The sequence below is a fragment of the Ambystoma mexicanum genome, chromosome 3p (assembly GCF_040938575.1).
Source record: "Ambystoma mexicanum isolate Mex_15411 chromosome 3p, UKY_AmexF1_1, whole genome shotgun sequence".
NCBI lineage: Eukaryota > Metazoa > Chordata > Amphibia > Caudata > Ambystomatidae > Ambystoma > Ambystoma mexicanum.
The window spans coordinates 75,402,423-75,416,706 of NC_090925.1; positions in this window are offsets into that span (position 1 = coordinate 75,402,423).

The following is a 14,284-nucleotide window of genomic DNA, read 5'->3' on the forward strand; positions in this document are numbered from 1 at the left end:
CCAGAGGCATGTTATGTGCTAACAACAAACCCTTGAAACATGGGAAGTTGATCCAAAACATTGATGATCTGGTCACATCGCATGGGATGACCATCTACTGGAAAAAGATCAAGGGTCATTCCAAAGTAGAGGGACCAGACAAAACTGGAAATGACTTAGCTGATCAGCTGGCCAAAACCGGGGCCATCCAAGGGGATCTAATTGAGATTGAGTCCCTGTTGGGGGAAATCCAGGTCACTGCTATCACTAGGTCCAAGACAAATGCTCACAATGATCTTTCGATTGCACAATGGAGTAAGGAGACCCCTGATGCTGATTTGATTACAGCTCAGAAGGGGGATCCAATTATTGGTAAGTTTTACCAGCACCTTGAGGTCCCTGAGAACTTTGCCCTGACGGATACCGATTACACTGGGAAAGAGGACCTAAGAGTGTTGATGAAATGTCCAAAAATGTTCCGGATCCAAGACGGTTTGTTGGTAAGAAAATCAAAAGCTGGCCACGATCAGTGGGTGGTTCCTACCTCATTCCGAAGCCTGATGTCAAGTCACGCCCATGATGCGGCCACCGCCGGTCATAGGGGGTTTCACACAACATTGGAAATCTTAAGAGAGGTTGCATACTGGCCACACATGGGGCAGGACCTCGACCAATACTTGAAGGGGTGTCTTGTGTGTGCACAATTTCAGCCATCATCCCTCACGCACCATGCACCCCTCCAAAAGAGGGGGATGACGCTGCCATGGTCAGATTTACAAATCGACTTTGTAGGCCCCGTGATTCGCTCCGCTAGGGGGAATAAGTACATGTTGACTGTGACATGCTTGTTTACCAAGTGGGTGGAATGTCTCCCAGCCCCAAATTGCAAGGCAGAAATTGCAGCTGCCCTGATGATTAACCACATCTTTTCCCGTTTCGGTCTACCTCAAAGGATTGAGTCAGACAGGGGTAGCCACTTCACCAGTGAAGTAATGACAAAGATGTGGGAGATACTGGGGGTTAAAAGGAAGTTGCATATTGCTTACCGGCCAGCTTCTTCTGGGGCAGTAGAGATATAACCGAACCATTGTGAGCATATTAAAGAAGTTTGTGGCAGATTCTGGGCCAAGTTGGGATATCCGATTACCTCTGGTCCTAATGGCCATCAGATCTACCCCTTCATCTGCAACCAAAATGTCACCATTTGAGTTGATGACTGGGTGCAAGATGGTGCTTCCTCAGCATTTGCTCTACAGGACCCAAGAGCAGACACTAATAAATGCCTCCACAACTCATGAGTATGTGGAGAATTTAAGGAAACACCTTCAACATGCGTTTGCCTATGCTCAGCGGAATCTAGAAAGATCAGCTGATAACATGAAGACCCACTATGACCTGAAAACTTCCAGGAAGGAATATCAGGTGGGAGACCGGGTCTATTTATACAATTTCCAAAGGAACCAGGCCAAACAGCGAAAATGTTTGCCTACATGGAAGGGACCCTTTGAGATTATAGACAAGATCTCCCCTGTGGCCTACAAGATCTGCATCCCCAAAGGCGGTTTGGCAGAGGGGGAAGACAAGTGGGTACATATAAATCAGCTAAAGTGTTGCCATCCCAGGCACACTCTGCAACAACTGGAGGAATCCTCTGGAATCCTAGAGGGTACTGTCTCAGATTAATATAGGTTCTAACTTAAAATATCCTACATATCGCCTATCAAATTCAGAGTTTCTCAATGTGGGTGTTTTCGTTTTGAATGCAAAAAGAAATGTGCATGTTCATATGTTTTGACTATAAATTTATATGCCACCCCACTATATCAATGGTGGGGGAAAAATGTCTATGAATAGGTATTGCCGCTCTTCCTTTGTCGTCTTAGGAGAAAGAAAACCTGTAGACTGGCCAAGGAGGACGATCCGGAGACTGGGAGGATGATCCGGAGACCGGGAGCAGAGACGCAAGGGGCCCAGGGTACCGCCCAATATTCCCATCAGGACCGGCGAGGAGAACCGATCGATCAGTACCGGATGGAGGAAAAGATGCTGAACTGTGCCATCTACTGGAAGAAGATGAGGAAACATCCCAGATCTTGCGAGTTCCATCAGTGAAACAGAATGGCCATCGCAAGAGGGGGGCTTGTGGGATGTTTTTACCCATGCATCCTAGCCCTACCACAAAAACTGTGCAGTACTGGCATTGAAAACATCATGATGGCCAGAGCTTCCCAGAAAATGCCCAGGGAAATGCATGAAGAATAGGCTGCCACCCATTTTTGCCGATGTTATGGGCACAGAAGGGCACTGCCTAAAACCACCATTGGACTACCCACACAGTAGCCTGAAACCATTGGGAATGGCAATGCTGATTTCCAAAAGCAACCTAGAACTGTGGGGAATTCATTTTCTTAAATCCCAAAAATGGGTGCATTACCAGTACTCACCACTATCAGAAAGCCGGCGTTTTCAAACAACACCAGACTTTTTTGTGTAAAACTGAATAAATGAACCCAAAGCAGGCCAAAGAAAGACTTACTGAGAGGTGGATCCAATGTAAAGTTAGATTCTGAAGTGACTTGAAGGTTTATAACAAGACTGGCTGAGCTGTGGATTTCAGCAGTTTAAGTAAATTTGGACTCAAAGACACTAAAAATCTAAATGTTTAAAAGAAATGAGTGACCTACTTTGAGTGTCACATAGGTTGCAATTGTTTAAATGTCATAGTTTTAAACTTAGAATCAGCATTCTAGCTGCATATGTAAAAATTGTTAGTTTTATTTGAATGCAGAAAACTGGGTAACTAAAAGTGACATTAGCTGGGGCCTGGCTTAAGGAACTGGATTCTGCTTGACAACTTCCCCCCAATTGGAGTGAAACTGGATCCACAGCAGTTCCCAGGCCTAGCTGCCTTTTGCTGTTCCCACCAAAAGGGAAATGACACTTCTCTGATTGAATTACCTGGGTTCTGCAGGAAATTGAACAAAGCCCTGTCCTGACTCAGGCAAATGTTTTATTGGTGGGAGTCGTAAATGTGGCTTCCTCCTGGAAGGAAAGGGGAGGAGCACTGCCTGTGAGAGCAAGCTGGCTTGGCAGAACTGGAAAAACCAGAAATTCAACCTTGTGCTGGGGGAAACCACACCCCTTTGGGGCCAGAACATAAATCTAAAAAGATGGATCATTCATAGAGCGGACTTGTGAAAATTTTATAAGTGATATCATTATTCTTGTGATTTTTCTGTGCACATTTGAAGACGTTAGGACCCGGTGGTATGTTCAGGGGGGTTTTTAGCGGAAAAGAGGATATTACTCTAAATGTATGTATGTTAAAAATCTGACACTCCACCACCTAATGCCCACATGCTTTGCAAACATTTGTGTAAATTCGGGGACAAATCCAATATTGGTAACCCGACCAAAAAGTGAAATATGTTGCCATTTTTGAATGCAAGCCCCCAGGAAGAGCAGAGTTTGAACAGGGGATACCTCATGTGAAATGTGATGGGTGCATGCAATTTTAAACAAATGTGTACCTGTCCAAATATGCATTTGGGTCAAAATATAGATTGTGTGTAATTTGACTGGGGAGTGTCCTCTCTGCAAGCCATTAAATGACATCGCTCTGACACTCCACTTCTTTTCCCCAATCAAGAGAGAAAGGAAAGCTTGACCAATCCGCAGTTGAGAGAGGGTCTGGCTAGTGATGCTGCACACACACCCACTTTCAAAACACATAAAAGCAGACAGTCAGGACAGATAGGGACATTCTATTCCATCTCCTGCGCCACGCTCTGCCGGGAAAATCCATACTTTACCTCCATCAACCTCCAGAGAGCCAACATAGAGACCTGTAACGCTCACCTGATTCTCGCAGAGGCGCCGGTCTTGACTGGGCGACTACCGTATCTTCAAAGGTGATGTGTAGCACCCGGTTGGCTCTTTGGGCTGGACCTCTGTGCACTGTATGCCTGACGTGTAGAGTAAGATGTCTGCAGATAGAAAATATGGGGTTAATGAACTGGGGTTATTGGGGTGTCCCTATCTCTTTCCTCTTCTCCTCTCCTGTAGACCCCCAAAGGTTAACGCTCTCACCTTAGGTAAGTGAATGCCGAGCTCTCCATCTGCCTCGGGGCAGGGTGCTGTAACCAGTTTCTTCACTGGATAGGTAGCGCAGGCCTCTTGACTTCAGAGGACTGCTGTCCGTCGTTTACTGCACGAACGGTAAGTTTCGAGTCATTCAAATGTCTTTAAAGTCTTTAGTAATGATGTCTCTTGTTTTGCAGGGTTCCGGCGATGGCGGATGACGGGCTGAAGTGAGTTGAAGATGGAGCCCGTGTGATGAATAGAAGCGCCTGGAAGCACGTAAGTAAGCGCTTGTTGCCTGCTTCACTATGCGCTCTAACTGTCTTTTTATTTTGCAGGTACGAGTTCGGAGCGGCTGCAGGGTGCCGGAATACCCACTGGATTAGATGTGGAAAGGAGTAATGGCACGTGAGTATTAAAGTTCCCCAATGTCTTTAAACGCACCTTGTTTTTTCTTTCAGATGCGGGATGCAGCGCCGAAGGCCTCCGGAGCGTGCGAAGAGTTGGTAAACTTTTGTCTTTCAGATGCCGGAATGCAGTGTGAAGACCTCCGGAGCGCACGAAGAGTAGGTAAGCCTTTGCCTTTCAGATGCCGGAATGCTAACCTGTTCTTTCTTGTCTTTATAGGTGTTGCTGAAGACTGGATTCAGGATGGTAAGCCTTTGCCTTTCAGATGCCGGAATGCTAACCTGTTCTTTCTTGTCTTTATAGGTGTTGCTGAAGACTGGATTCAGGATGGTAAGCCTTTTTCCTTAGGCCCAGGACCGGATGCAGAAGACACGATGAGCGTTCTGCTGCAGAGGTTGCAGAATAACGCAAAGCAAGATTCATCCACCGGGTGTGGTTTAAATAGCCTCCTGTAGTGCTTAGGTGTCTCCTTCCACAGCCACGCCTAAGTAAGAAAAGAGTTCCTGGTAAGAAAAGAGTTCCTGCCTTCCAGAAGAGTTCCAGTGTTCTGAATCTAGGGAGTGGCTCCAGCCCCACCCAACAGGAAAAGTAGTTCCAAACAGAAGAGGATCAGAGGCTCAACTGGCAGGCAAGTAAGCAGCATGGTCTGCTGAAGGTAAGTCCACCCAAGCATTATGAGCCCGGCGCTTCCAGCGCTGGGACTGGGCATATTTATGAGCCTGGTGCCACTGGCGCCAGGACTGGGTCCAAAAGGTCCCAATTGGGACTGGTTGGCACTCGGAACCTGGGTTATGGATCTGCTTCCAAGGGAGTTGGGAAAACCCTGACCTTTTGGAAGCAGAGATCATGACAGTACCCCCCTCAAGGCCCCTCCCAAACCGGGCTTCTCCGGGGGTTTTGGCTTGTCAGGAAATGTTCGGTGAAATCTTTTGATTAGGCGAGGAGCGTGGACATATTCAGCAGGTTCCCAGGATCTCTCTTGGGGGCCGTAGCCTTTCCAGTCAATTAGGTAGAATAGTTTAGATTTGGAGATCTTGGAGTCCAGAATGCTTTTGACTTCAAACTCGAGTTCTCCATCCACTAGGATAGGTTTTGGAGATTTGGTTAGTCGGGTTTGAGGTTGCACGGGTTTTAATAGAGAGACGTGGAAGACCGGATGTATCTTCATGTGCGGGGGCAAGTCCAACTTGACCGCTACTGGGTTTACTATGGTAGTGATGGAATAGGGACCAAGGTATCTTGGGTTGAATGTGCGTGGCCCTTTTAGAGATAGATATTTGGTGGATAACCAGACTTGATCCCCTACTTGATAGTGAGGGGCTTCCTTCCGATGTTGATCTGCTCCTTTCTTGTATTGTTCTTTAGCCCTTTGAAGGTGAGAAACAGCTTCCTTAAAGGCTTGGGTGATTGTAGAATGCAGGTAGTCTACTGCTGGTGTTTCAAGATCTTGGTGGGGATCCAACTCCGAGGTTCGAGGGTGACTGCCGTACAAAAGAAAAAACGGGGTTTTCCCAGTTCCCGAATGGACAGAGTTATTGTAGGCATACTCGGCTATCCAAAGGATATCTTTCCAAGTTTTTTCAGTTTGTTGCAGCATGCACCGTAAATACTGTTCCAGAGTTTGATTGGTCCTCTCGGTTTGTCCGTCGGTCTGAGGGTGGTGACTGGTCGATAGTCTCACATCAATTTGAGCCGACCGACAGCAACTTCGCCAAAAATGAGAAATAAATTGACTACCTCGATCCGAAATTAGAACCGAAGGAAAACCGTGCAGTCGGACGATGTTTTTGAGAAATTCTCGGGCCAGAGTTGCTGCTGTTGGCAAGCCTTTGAGCGGAACGAAATGCGCCATCTTGGAGAATAAGTCCACGATTACTAGAATCGTATTGTATCCGGAGCATGGAGGTAGATCGGTGATGAACTCCATAGAAAGCGTATGCCAAGGGCGAGGTGGGATGTCAATAGGGCGTAAGAGGCCTGCTGGTCTTTCCTTTTGGCTCTTGTTTTGGGCGCATACTCCACAGGACATTATAAAGTCTCTGATATCTTTTTTCCAAGACGGCCACCAGAAGTAGCGCTTGATCTTTTCTGAGGTCTTGGCTATACCGGGATGACCTTCCATTAAAGAGTCGTGATAACAAGAGATTACTTTTTTCTGTAAATCTGTGCTGGGTAGGTATAATCGTTCTTGGAAATACAATAAGTTGTCCTTTACTGCAAAGTCCTTTCCCTGCAGATGCCAATTCTGTATGTCTGCTGGAGTTACAAGTTGCCTGGCTTTATCCTTAACTTCCTCTATGGATTCTGTGGCGATTACACCCAGAATTCTTTGTTCGGGAATGATTGGTACAGGTTTAGGGTTGACCAAGTGTTCTTCCACTCCCATCCGAGAAAGGGCATCGGCTTTACCGTTCTTTGTACCAGGTCGATAGGTAATTATGAAGTCAAACTCAGCAAAGAATAATGCCCAACGGAGTTGTCTAGAGGATTGGGCTTTTGCGGTCTTCAAATATTGCAGGTTTCGGTGATCCGTAATCACAGTAACGGTGTGTCGGGCCCCCAGCAGATAATGCCGCCAAGCCTTAAAGGCAGACTTGATAGCCAGAAGTTCCTTGTCAGTAATCGTGTAATTGATTTCAGGAGGCGAGAATTTGCGGGACCAAAATGCCACGGGATGCAACTGATTGGTTACCGGGTCCTTTTGTGATAGAACTGCCCCCATGGCAAGGCTTGAAGCATCAGTTTCCACGATGTAGGGGAGTTCGGGGCGAGGGTGTTTTAAGATTGGTGCAGAGATAAATTTAGTCTTCAAATCCTGGAAAGCTTGTACCGCCTCGGTAGACCATTCAAAACGTTTGTTTTTCTTTAACAAGGCAGTGATGGGCTGGACTATTCGAGAGAATTCGGGGATAAACCTGCGGTAAAAGTTAGCGAAGCCTAACATGCTTTGCACACCTTTTACGGAGGATGGTGATGGCCATTTGAGAACTGCATCGACCTTCTTTGAATCCATACGCACTCCGCCAGGTGATAATATGAATCCCAAGAATTCAACTTCAGTCACGTTGAAAACACATTTTTCCAACTTAGCGAAAAGTTTGTGTTGACGCAATCTTTCGAGGACCATTTTCACGTGTTTCCGATGTTCAGATTCCGATGAAGAATAAACGAGGATGTCGTCAATGTAAACAACAACACATACATCTATGAGCTCTCTGAGGACATCGTTCATAAAATATTGAAAGGCGGCCGGGGCATTGCAAAGTCCGAAGGGCATGACCTGATATTCAAATAGCCCATATTTGGTGCGGAAGGCCGTCTTCCATTCATCGCCCTCTTTTACTCGTACCAAGTGGTAAGCTCCTCTAAGATCCAGCTTTGTATATATGCATGCTTTTCTGACTTGGTCCAGGAGTTCAGGGATCAAAGGTAACGGATATCTATTCTTAACGGTGATCTGGTTCAGGGAGCGATAATCGATACAAGTTCTAAGGTCTCCTTCCTTTTTTGGAACGAAGAACAAAGCTGAAGAAGCAGGGGACTTGGAAGGACGAATAAACCCATTTGCCAGGTATTGATCCAGGTATTGTCGAAGGTGAAGGTTCTCAGGCTCGGTGAGGGCATAAATTCTACTACAAGGAGGAGTAGATCCAGGTATCAGGTCTATCTGGCAGTCATAAGACCTATGAGGAGGTAGAGAGTTAGCCTGATCCTTCCGGAAAACATCTTGGTATTCTAGGTATTCGGGAGGTAACTGGGGAGTCTCTGAAGAAATTGCGGCCAGTGCAACACCAGGTGGAGGGTGACAAGTAGCGACACATTCTGGAAACTGGACCGTTCTTGCTCGCCAATCGATCAGAGGATTGTGTTTCTCTAACCAAGGTATTCCTAGAATAATCTGAAACTGAGGGGCCTTGATCACATCGAACACGATCTTCTCATGGTGTCCATCTTGACTTACTAGCCTCACCTCTTGAGTGGTATGCGTTACTGGCCCGGAGGCTATCTCCGTACCATCCACCGTAGTAATGACGTCCTTTACAGCCTTGGGACAAAGAGTTAGATTCATCCTCAAAACCATTTCATGATCCACATAATTGCCGATGGCACCGCTGTCGACGTAAGCTTCAATTGCATGTAATCAATCCGGATTATCAGGGCTAATGAGGACCATAGGTATCACGAAATGCGAGGTCACGGAACTGGTTTTCACGCTCGGCAAGAGGACCTCTATTCTTGTCGGGCGAGGTCGTTTCCCTGCTCAGAGTTTGTAACTTTGGTAACTGCAGCTCCTACTGCCTTCTTGGCAGGTTTCACCGGACAGTCTCGAAGCAAGTGCCCTGAGTTTCCGCAATATAGGCATAATTGCAACTGTTTCCTCCTTTCCCGCTCCCTTTGTGTTAGAGGACCTTTCAGACCCCCTATTTGCATGGGTTCCCCGGAGTCTACTCCTTTGGAAGGAGTTGGCGGTTTGGAAAATACTCGAGCATCAAACTTGGAACGATCGGCCTTCCTGTTCTGCAGCCTGTGATCTATTTGAACGACCAAGTCTATATAATCCGAACAGTCTTGTGGGGGATTCACTACTTGGGCTAAAACGTCTTTGAGCTCTCCACGTAGACCTCTATAAAACAGCGTAATCCTTTTGTCCTCAGGCCATTGAGTTTCCACTATTAGTCTATTGAAAGATGCAATATAAGCCAAAAGGTCTTGATTACCCTGTCGCAATGAAAGAAGCTCATTGTCCAAGGCCTGCCCCTGTGAATGTCTTGCGAACAGTTTTTCCATACTAAGCTGAAAGGCTTGAAAATCATGGAGAACCGGATCATCTTGATTAACTAGAGGGATCGACCAGTCTGCCGCATTGCCACTAAGGTACGAAAGTACAAAAGCTACTTTTGCTTGATCAGTTGGAAAGGCTGCTGGCCGGCATAAAAAGTGCAACCGGCACTGATTGATAAATACTGCAAACCTCTTTGGGTCACCAGAAAATCGTTCGGGCAGAGCCAGAGGTACATTCCCAGGTAGGTTGATCTGCACTGGATTCATAGAGGGTGTTGAAGGAAGATTTGCCCCTGATGCGGGTAACGGGGTCTGTCCGGCTTGTGACTGTAGCACTTGTCTAGCAAGATTGTCTGTTCTCTCCTTGGAAATAATTAGTTCCCTTCTTAGAGCATTTGTTTCCTGACGAGCTGCATGCACTTCTGCCCTTAGTTCCCCAAGTAACCGGGCTAGGGGGTCAGTATCCGAGGTTTCCATAGCGCCTGGGCGAGAGTTTTGCGGTAGGCTTTGCGTTCTGTAACGCTCACCTGATTCTCGCAGAGGCGCCGGTCTTGACTGGGCGACTACCGTATCTTCAAAGGTGATGTGTAGCACCCGGTTGGCTCTTTGGGCTGGACCTCTGTGCACTGTATGCCTGACGTGTAGAGTAAGATGTCTGCAGATAGAAAATATGGGGTTAATGAACTGGGGTTATTGGGGTGTCCCTACCTCTTTCCTCTTCTCCTCTCCTGTAGACCCCCAAAGGTTAACGCTCTCACCTTAGGTAAGTGAATGCCGAGCTCTCCATCTGCCTCGGGGCAGGGTGCTGTAACCAGTTTCTTCACTGGATAGGTAGCGCAGGCCTCTTGACTTCAGAGGACTGCTGTCCGTCGCTTACTGCACGAACGGTAAGTTTCGAGTCATTCAAATGTCTTTAAAGTCTTTAGTAATGATGTCTCTTGTTTTGCAGGGTTCCGGCGATGGCGGATGACGGGCTGAAGTGAGTTGAAGATGGAGCCCGTGTGATGAATAGAAGCGCCTGGAAGCACGTAAGTAAGCGCTTGTTGCCTGCTTCACTATGCGCTCTAACTGTCTTTTTATTTTGCAGGTACGAGTTCGGAGCGGCTGCAGGGTGCCGGAATACCCACTGGATTAGATGTGGAAAGGAGTAATGGCACGTGAGTATTAAAGTTCCCCAATGTCTTTAAACGCACCTTGTTTTTTCTTTCAGATGCGGGATGCAGCGCCGAAGGCCTCCGGAGCGTGCGAAGAGTTGGTAAACTTTTGTCTTTCAGATGCCGGAATGCAGTGTGAAGACCTCCGGAGCGCACGAAGAGTAGGTAAGCCTTTGCCTTTCAGATGCCGGAATGCTAACCTGTTCTTTCTTGTCTTTATAGGTGTTGCTGAAGACTGGATTCAGGATGGTAAGCCTTTGCCTTTCAGATGCCGGAATGCTAACCTGTTCTTTCTTGTCTTTATAGGTGTTGCTGAAGACTGGATTCAGGATGGTAAGCCTTTTTCCTTAGGCCCAGGACCGGATGCAGAAGACACGATGAGCGTTCTGCTGCAGAGGTTGCAGAATAACGCAAAGCAAGATTCATCCACCGGGTGTGGTTTAAATAGCCTCCTGTAGTGCTTAGGTGTCTCCTTCCACAGCCACGCCTAAGTAAGAAAAGAGTTCCTGGTAAGAAAAGAGTTCCTGCCTTCCAGAAGAGTTCCAGTGTTCTGAATCTAGGGAGTGGCTCCAGCCCCACCCAACAGGAAAAGTAGTTCCAAACAGAAGAGGATCAGAGGCTCAACTGGCAGGCAAGTAAGCAGCATGGTCTGCTGAAGGTAAGTCCACCCAAGCATTATGAGCCCGGCGCTTCCAGCGCTGGGACTGGGCATATTTATGAGCCTGGTGCCACTGGCGCCAGGACTGGGTCCAAAAGGTCCCAATTGGGACTGGTTGGCACTCAGAACCTGGGTTATGGATCTGCTTCCAAGGGAGTTGGGAAAACCCTGACCTTTTGGAAGCAGAGATCATGACAAGACCAGCAGAGTAGAGCTGACCCAGACGCTGTGCGCAGAGACCGTCCGTGGCGAGTGAAGAAAACCTGTTGACCAGATCCGTGACGAGGCCCATTCTATTTCTAAATATATTGTTAGTAACTAGCAGAACTGTGCAGAACCAATCTCTTAGTTAAAATAATCTAATCCAAGCTATTTTAATCTAAGTAGAACTGCCTCCTAACTGTCACCTGTCATTTGCAAAGCTGTCACCTGTCATTTTCTAGTTGCAAGCTGTAACCTGTCGCTTTGAACTTTTAAAATTTCAAATTCGAAAAACTACCTTTATTTAATCGTCCATATCTCTGGAACTTGGTTTAACTTTCCTCTGAAAGCTTAGAATCTTACCTTTCCAACAAGCCTAGAACCGACTTCCTACTCCTTATACTATCTCTGTAATCACGATTCTCGCACTCGCGAATTGTACCGCGATTTGCGATTTGGTAAAAAATCCAGCCACGTGTGAAAACAGCAGCTTCCTTGCTTTCCTTTGCCAAAAATTCGTTTAACCTGCTAGTTACTCCTAGATCCTTGCTAAAGTGAGCCTGAACTCATCCCAAGTATATTTCACTCACCCTGAACCTCCTAAAGGGAATTAAAACCATTTTCAGCATATTCCTCACTTCATTGCCAGCACATATAAAAGCATTTTGGGCCTGTGTTTCAAACTTCTGTAGTCTAAGCTTGCTGGAGTGAACTGAATTACATTTGATTGCATTTCTGAGAACTGTGTGCTTCCCTTCCATTTCCTTGCATTGCATAAAGGCGGGGAGTGGATTGCCAGAGAAAAGTGATTACATTGTTTTGTTGAAATCATATTGAGTATTTTCTGTATTGCATTTTCATTCAACATTGCATCCATCTGAACTTATATAAAGCATTCTCTACCACCTTATTCTTCTGTTCCTATTCACAAGTGTGCTAGTGCCAGACTATCCATTATTGATTACTGCTCAGATTAAGTGTGATATCCAATTATTAATTATTATAAAGTGTGATATATATATCTATTGTTTAAATTATCAAATAAACCTTTTAAACTTGCAAAACAGAACTACTTCTTGGCTCAGTGGGGTCAGGGGGATTCCAAGAGAGGGGTGTTATATAGGGGTAGTCATCCAGAACGCATGAACTGGACATAAAGATATATCAATAAGGGTTTTCATTCAGTATTCTAGACTAGGCGTTGACTTAGCTGTAGTGTTGAATTGAATCCTCTTACATGCCGTAGCCCTCCTGAGCAAAGCTTGGATGGAAGGTGCATTAGTGCTGTTTTTGGTGATGCTGCTTGAAGCAGTGTTCCCTTCTGCATCTGCAGCCTGTTAAGGTCTGAACTGCTGCTTTCCAAATAGGTGTGGAAGGCCTTTTTTGACTCCTATTATGTTCTTTCTGTGGCTGGATGCAGCTCTGAGATGCAGGCAATGTTTACCATTTGGTTTTTACCACCAAGCTATCTCAGTCTACCGTGTGTGGCGACCCAGACAAATGCATTGTTTCGTTATCCAGAAACTAGTGTGGTTAATCCTTCAAGATGGGATTACCAGCATGAGTATTCCTTAAATCCTCAGATTCTAACATGTTCTCGGTAGTCCACATTTTACAACTACCTTAATATATCAATATATTTTCGTTTGCTTGCCAGATACTCAGATGATAGCCTTGCCTACAATCCCCACGACAGGCAAATTGAAAGGAAGTTGGCGAAGAACACCCTGTCAATGCTCAGGTCCTGAATGAATATAACCCAATGAACGCGGCACTATCCCTGGAGGCGTCCCTAGACTGGCACCCTAGAATGGATTTATAACTTATGAGAGATGCCAGTCTTGTAAAAGGTTGCTTGAATGAGTGTGCCATAAACCCTTTCAGAAGGATCCATTAAATGGCGTGTCTGGTGCCAGTGCCTACTGTAATCTAGCTCCAATGTAGTGTATTGTGATTGCTGCTGAAAAGCTCTTGGTGGGATGTGGGAAAGAAAATGCAGGCTGGCGTCAGGGTATTCGACCACCCAACACCTTCTCTCAGCACCTCACTGATGCCCTTAACGATTGCCCTAGAGGTCGGAAGCATTTACTTTGTAAAAGGTATAGTTTTGCATGCAGGCCAGGTACCTGAATACCGCAGATAGAAAACATGGAATACTCCAGGACTTTTGCAGTAATGAAGCAGTGATTAAGAGGCGCGGCTGAGAGCATTCCCTTTGTGCATCTACGGGGGACGTTTCTGGTATAGCATACGATGAAACAAAGCAGAAGCATTTGCCAAGAATGCTTCCAATAATCAATAATAATGATGTTCAGAGCTGATGACGTATCAATGTGTCTCCAACTATAGTGACGTTCCAGTTGCATTTTCCCATGAGCCCGGAGCAATACCTGTGGTGCAGGGGGAGGGAGGTCATGGTTTCAAAGCTGAACATTAAAACAGTTATTCAGGGGAGGCCAGACCCTACGGCACGTTGCGCGGCAATAAAGGAGACAGAGCCACTAGTAGCTGTGCACTGAACTGGGAGCAGGAAGCTGCTCGCCCCTTTTATTTATTCAACACATGTGACCACAGCCATCTGAACACCCGACGTGCTGTGGTCCCAAAACCAACATCCTGTGACTGCACCTTAACGTGCTGCTGTCATAACATCCCATGCCAAAGGTATAAACATGAACATGATCACAAACTTTATTTCCAACAGCATAGACCAGGTGTAGAGTTCTAGCCGTGGCCACTCGCACGCATGTGCTGGCAGGCCCGAACCATCTGGACCTTCTTCTCTTGCCTCTTCCACTCGGCCAACCCTGAGTCTCTTTCCAGGGGCCTCAGTTCCTGCTGTAGGTCCCCTAGTAGTGGCCTCAGCTTCGGCTCTAAGTCGCTTGTTGGTGTTCCCGGTTCCTGCCCCGACAGGCCAAACAACTCTTCGGTGTCATAGTCCCAGTCCAGCAAGGCTATTACTTCGTCCTAGTCAGTGTGCTCTTTTGCAACATCCTCCTCCCTGTTGGCCTCTTCCACAAGG